This window comes from Corvus brachyrhynchos, unplaced genomic scaffold (assembly GCF_000691975.1).
Source record: "Corvus brachyrhynchos isolate BGI_N302 unplaced genomic scaffold, ASM69197v1 scaffold45, whole genome shotgun sequence".
NCBI classification, from domain to species: domain Eukaryota; kingdom Metazoa; phylum Chordata; class Aves; order Passeriformes; family Corvidae; genus Corvus; species Corvus brachyrhynchos.
The window spans coordinates 121,051-127,218 of record NW_008238361.1 but is presented as its reverse complement, the minus strand read 5'-3'; the positions used below and the strand labels follow the sequence as shown (position 1 = coordinate 127,218).

At 34.4% G+C, this 6,168-nt stretch overlaps 1 protein-coding gene across 17 annotated transcripts in view; it reads right to left on the bottom strand.

Annotated features, from left to right (window-relative positions):
• BAZ2B (bromodomain adjacent to zinc finger domain 2B) overlaps positions 1-6,168 on the bottom strand; it is a 121,695-nt gene that overhangs the window by 58,432 nt on the left and 57,095 nt on the right. The gene's annotated exons all lie outside the window — the stretch shown is intronic.

The window sequence follows — 6,168 nt, the reverse complement described above, 5'->3', positions numbered from 1 at the left end:
GGGGGGAGGGAAGGGTGTCTGTTTGAATAGTTTGTTCTTCTACTCTCTGTCAGTATTGCTGCTGTTAATATTTGTTTTCTTATCTCATCTCTGTTTCCAGTAAATTGTTCTTATCTCGACCTGTGACTTCTGCCTTTTGCGCCTTCAATTCTCCTCTCCAGCCCTCTGTGAGGGTGGTGAGGGGTAGGGGAGAAGTGAGTGGCAGTATGGTCTCAGTGGGAGCACTAAATTGGAGAGTACCATTCCTGAACCATGACAAGTGGGGGAAAAGAAACAACACAGCTAGATGAACCAGACTGCAAAAATTATAGGTAAAATGTAAGCATAGCTGGAGCTGTGCTTACCTTAAACAATAAGGAGACTGAATCTAATACAGAAAGGAAAATATTTGAAAAGGAAAATAAACAGGGGAAGTGACCAGAAAAAAGTAAATAAAGAAGTTATTTGAGCCACTACACACATGTAAGGTTGGGGAAGGGCAGCACGGAAGAGAGCAGGCACAGTACAGCAAGCCAGCAGGTATTCCTATGGTAGGATAAGGTAAGAATTTATAAATAGCAAAGATGAGAGACAAAAATCAAAGGACCAGTAATTCTGTAATCGTAGAAGAAATCTCATAGGCATTTCAGAGCTAAACTTCAGCTTTAGAGATAGCCTGAACGCAAGGATCGGTAACAAATCAATGAATTCTGAGACTGTAAAAGCATCCATAACCAGAAGAACAATGTAGTCCCTAATGGAGAGAAAAAGCAGGAAAAGACTGACATCAAAGAACATTAAATTCATTTGTGCCATGCTTTAATATAAAGAGCATCACATCAAAAAGGACAGTATGAGAAAGACCAAGCATTCCCTGTTTTCCAGGAGACTCACATTATCAGCAAAGGCCTCTGCACACTGACCAGGCTTCTGGTGGGACTTCTACACAGAAACCATTAACTTGTCTGTTAATCCTACTTCTCCCTCTACAGGTTTTAAACACTATTACTGTGTCTGCGTATATAAGGAATAATTCTGGAACAAGTTCTTGACTGCAATAACTCATCCTATTAGGTGTTAGGAACACAAGGGCATTCACTAGGATTTTTCATTTATTAGCAACTACAGGGCAACATAATGGGAATATTACATACACAGTGCAGGGAAATTCCTCTTACTGATTTCAGAATTCTGCGTCAGGTATCTTTTTCTCCTTCCTCCAAGACAAGAAGGGATTTGCACATCATCAATGCTAACTACTGCAGGTGATGGGCAGAGTATTTCTCTAAACTTCTGACATGAGTTTAAAAGCATCATGTTCCAGGTTTGATATTTGCTGAACTTAGTTCAAATGTCTTTAATATCACTTTGTAAATTATCACAAAAAAGACCCAAAAAACAACCATAACCAACTCAAACCCAATTTGTGTATTTTCTTCCACAATGCCTCTCTCTCACAGACCACAGTGGTGATTCTTAATGATGCTGATGAGCAACACTGCACTGCAAGGTTTCATAATAACTTGAAGACATTCTAAGCTGAAAGAACTTTTGAGATTGTTCATCAACTTTCTTCATCATATAGAAAGAGTAGGTAACTGTACACTATATACACAGTATTATGGCCTTGAAAAAAGACATACTAAGTGTGTTATCTAAGCCATTACCTAACATACCTAGAAAAGAGAAGCCATCCATTTTTAAATATGCATTTAAACACATGGAAGAAATAAAACACAGACAAAAAATGGTAGAAGTCTTGTAATAATAAACTTAACTGTAATGACATTTCCCCTCTTTCTTATCTGATGAAAATACTAACAGTCTGCTTAGCAATTAATTCTAGTATTCCCTTAATTTTCCTATTTTAGTGTTCGCTCTTCAAGTTACTAACTTACCTTAAACATGCTCCACATAGCTAAATTTCATATTAAATCTCACTCCTTAACATTCTTGGCTTACTTTCAAATAGGTTAAATATTTCTGAGCACAGTTTTTGAAATTCTATTAACCACTGCACAGATAAATGATTGAAAGCATTATTCCAAAGGGCAACATACATTTCAACAATGCTGGTCTCTTAGTAACAAAGAATGATAACTATGAGTGCCTTTCTTAATATTAATGAACTTCATGGTAAAACACAAGCTTTTCAAAAGAGCTAGAAAGGAATAAATACTTAAATAATACTTTAAAACACAAAGCATCAATGTGCCAACCAGCAGAAATACAAACATAACATGGCATTTAAGGGCATTCACCTTACACACCAAATCTGAGAACCGCTTGGGGTGACAGAAATTACAATATATTTTCCTCCTTTCTCTGTTGTCCTTTAATCATTACAGTGGTAGCAAAGTTTGCCTTCTACATGCCTCCCAACACCAGCAGGTCTTCCTAATTTCTTGCACGTGTGATTCCAAACTACTTACATGTGGGATTTCCTAATACTGGTCTTTCAGTACAAAAAGCTGGAAAGCATGGAAACGGCTGGAAATGGTTTATAAACACATAACGAACATCACCCATTCCTATCATTGGTTGGAAAAACAAAAGTCCTCATATGAACAGAGAAACATCAAAATCATCTGTTCATTTAAATGAAAAGCACTGCCTATTTCATTCAAGCACTTGAAAAAAAGGCATTTTAATAACTCTGAACATGCTCTGAACATGGACGCATTCTTTAACTTTCCTTCATAAATCATAGGTTAAAAAAACCTAGACTTAGAATAATTTTATTTTAAAAAAAGAGAAAAGAAATTTTAAAAAGGGATTGTCAAAAGGCAATTTTTTTTAAAAATTCAAATTTTAAAAAGGGATTGCTGAGAAAGTTGATACGTAATTGAGGCACAAACATATGATTAAATCTGAAGAGTAAGAATATAATGAACATACACACAGCACAGACCTACCAAGCTGTATTTTAAAAAGTATCAACCTCATAATAACTCTGAATGAGGCTTCCTTTAATGCAAGAACTACCAGGCGCTTGATAGTCTTTGAAATAAAAATATTTAGGTGCTCAAATACAACAGTTTCCTGTAATGTCTAATATCCAAAATCAATGCACTTGAAACTGTCTCTCCTTCAATGTTGTTTCTACTAAGTCTATTCCTTAAAAATAAAGGTAAAATTTCCTTATCCAAACAATACTCAAAATTATTCACTCATCTGTGTAATTCCTGTAAGACATACTGAAGGAAACAGAATTTTGAAACATGAAAGTACTCAAGTTATGCTTAATAAAATATCCCACTCCCCTTTTTTCCTCCATATTCTTGCTTTTACATTCTTCAATAACCTTGAAAAATAGATGGTGGGTTGTTTTGGGGTTTTTTTTAGTTCTATTTCTGGCTTATTATCACACTTTTGTCTTTAAAAAATAGTTTAGCTAGTGCCTGGACTAGTTTGCACTGTGCAGTCCAAACACTGAGAAAGAAATCAGGTAATAATTTGAAGCAGGAAATCTAAACGAAGTTGGTATCATGTTTAAAGAATGAGCTTAAAGACTGTTTCTTAATGATAGGTATAAAAAGAGATTAAAATTAAGATGTAATGCAAATCTTAACACTGATTTCCAAAACTCAAGAAACTGATCTAGATTGTATAACAACATGGGCACTCCATTATTATCAGAGTTGGCAATTAATTGTACTGTACTATTGTTCATATACTTAATCAAAGCATCTGCATCTCTTTTAATACTACCATCCCATTCTCCCTCAGCATTTCATTGTACATTCCACAAAGTGGAATCACCACTTTGTTTTTATACATCCATTTCAATTTTGCTATTGTCACTCAGCATCTAGAATATTTAAAATCTCCAGAAGTCAACAACTATCTACAAGCCTAAGATGAAAAATTTGACAAACCAAGGACTATGTAACAGACTTACCAAAAAAAGGAAACTATTCATACAGTTTTACGTTTTAGGCATTAAACCTGATCTTTCCAACATTTATTTGAGAAGCCACAGTGTCATTTTTATATAAATACTGAGGCCCCAAAAAATAGCCAGCATTTTAAAAAAAATCTTTGCTACTGTAAATCAGAACACCAAATGCAGAATTACAGATTTTTCAATTTTAAAAATCCTGTCACTTTGTGCATTTACGTACACAATTTCAAAATTGTTCTGGATCTCGTTTAAGGAGAAATAGGGAGCTCCAAAAAGACTAAAAGATTTTTGTTTTGACAAAAACAGCTTCTGGTTTGAGAAAAAAAAAATTGGTAGGGTTTTGTTTGTTGTGTTTTGTTATTTAATAAAAAGTTAATGAACTTTCTTTTTTTTGAAAATTAAAAATAAAGAACTTTCCAGATCTGATAACATCAAAACAACACAACTCTGTTGTTCAGCTTAAAATGGTTTCACACACTAATATTATTGCCCTCCGAAAAGACAAAACACTGAATTATGGTTTTATTTAGAGAAAAAGCTATGGATTTATATTCATGTAAGTTGCTAACATTCTCATGAGGGTGAATGTAAACCTCTTTCCAGAGGCAATTGACTTTTCCAATGCACCTTCTTATTTTCAGCAATGGGTGAATAAGAAGAAAGCAAATAAAATACCTGTTTACTTGATTAGAATGCTTTAATTATTCAGGAACTACTGCCATATTAACCAATTAAACTAACAGTATGTGATATATTCCATAATGGTTTCATACAGGGGCTTTGTCATTTTGACCTGGGAATATGCCAAAATAATTTACTTGTAGTTTAATCTTCCTGGAAAAGCATAAAGATTCCCAGTCCTAACTTGCTATGTATTGTGGGTGTGGGCACCTGACAGAGTACGCAATCAAGTTCATTGTGGAGACTATTTAATAGACTATTGATTGCTGCAAAGAAAATGAAGAGATTAATTGGAATAAAAAGGACTCTCTCTAATCTCAGGCATGCATTAAGATGCATTACCTTCTCTTAGTAAGAATAATTGCTCATTCTTCAAAAATTATTTTATTAGATACTAGGAAAATGCATTTTTAAATTTGAAGATAATTCAATTATCTGTTTGACAGACATTGTTGGGTTTTTTTAAATATCGCAGGAGTGAAGAACATCTCAGTTCAGAACTGGCTAGTATACTAGTCTATCTTGGCTACAGAGTATCTTGTAAATTCAGGACACGCCAGAGGTCATTCAAAGGAGAAGAGTCTTCAGCTGGCTAACAGCATAAACACTTCCGTGGAATTTCTCTAGGACAGTGTACACCTTTTCAGAGTGGATACAGCAGTAACCACAGTGCACTGTCATCAGCAGAGAAACAGACATACTCATAAATAAAACTGATGGGACAGTAGTGATAGTAAACTACACTTCAGCTTGGTTTTGGGAAGACAAAGTGTCCTTGAAAAAATATGTACGTTCCTTAACATCAGATGCAACCAGGCAAATGATCTGACCATCAAAAAACATGAATACTGGTAATTACTCTCAGTCTTTTTAACTATTAGCTATCAGACAGAAATGAAACTTTTTTTTAAAATAAAAGATGAGAATAGAATTTTTAAAAGGCCTTTAGTAAAGAACTACCTGTGTTTTCTAATGAAGAACAAAATTGACAGTTTAGTATCTTTATTATATTATTCATCTACTTCAGTCTTACTGTATTTTGGTAGACCAAATATATAGCCTATAAATGCACAGAACATTTAACAGGAGTTACAGTTAACAGGAGACACAGAATTACATGATGTAATATGTACACAGCAAAAGCAGCAAGGAGAGGTAAATGGGTCACAGAAATCCTCAAGTTAATAGCCATACAGAAATTAACTCCTACTACATTCTGGGAACCACCACTGAAAACCATTTCAAGTGGCATGGACTAATGAACATAGACAAAAAATTCTTTTGGAGATTAATTTTTAGTGGGGTACTGAAAAATGAAATGCTTTGTTATTTACTCCAGAAGAGTTTTAGTTTAGAATTTTCTGGCTGATTTTAGAGAAATTAAAATAAATAGAGACATAACTCTAGGTCTGCAGACATTCTCGTTTCAGCTTCTTGCAGCAGCTGCAAACAAACAAATGCAGGACGAAGTCACAGACTTGGAATCTACTCATTATGTATTATCAGGGCTGTAAAGTTTTTCAGTTTGGAGAATATACTTTTGCTCACTCTGCTGCAAGAACAGAGTTTGTTCCGAAAACAGGGGATTACCATGGATTTAAGAT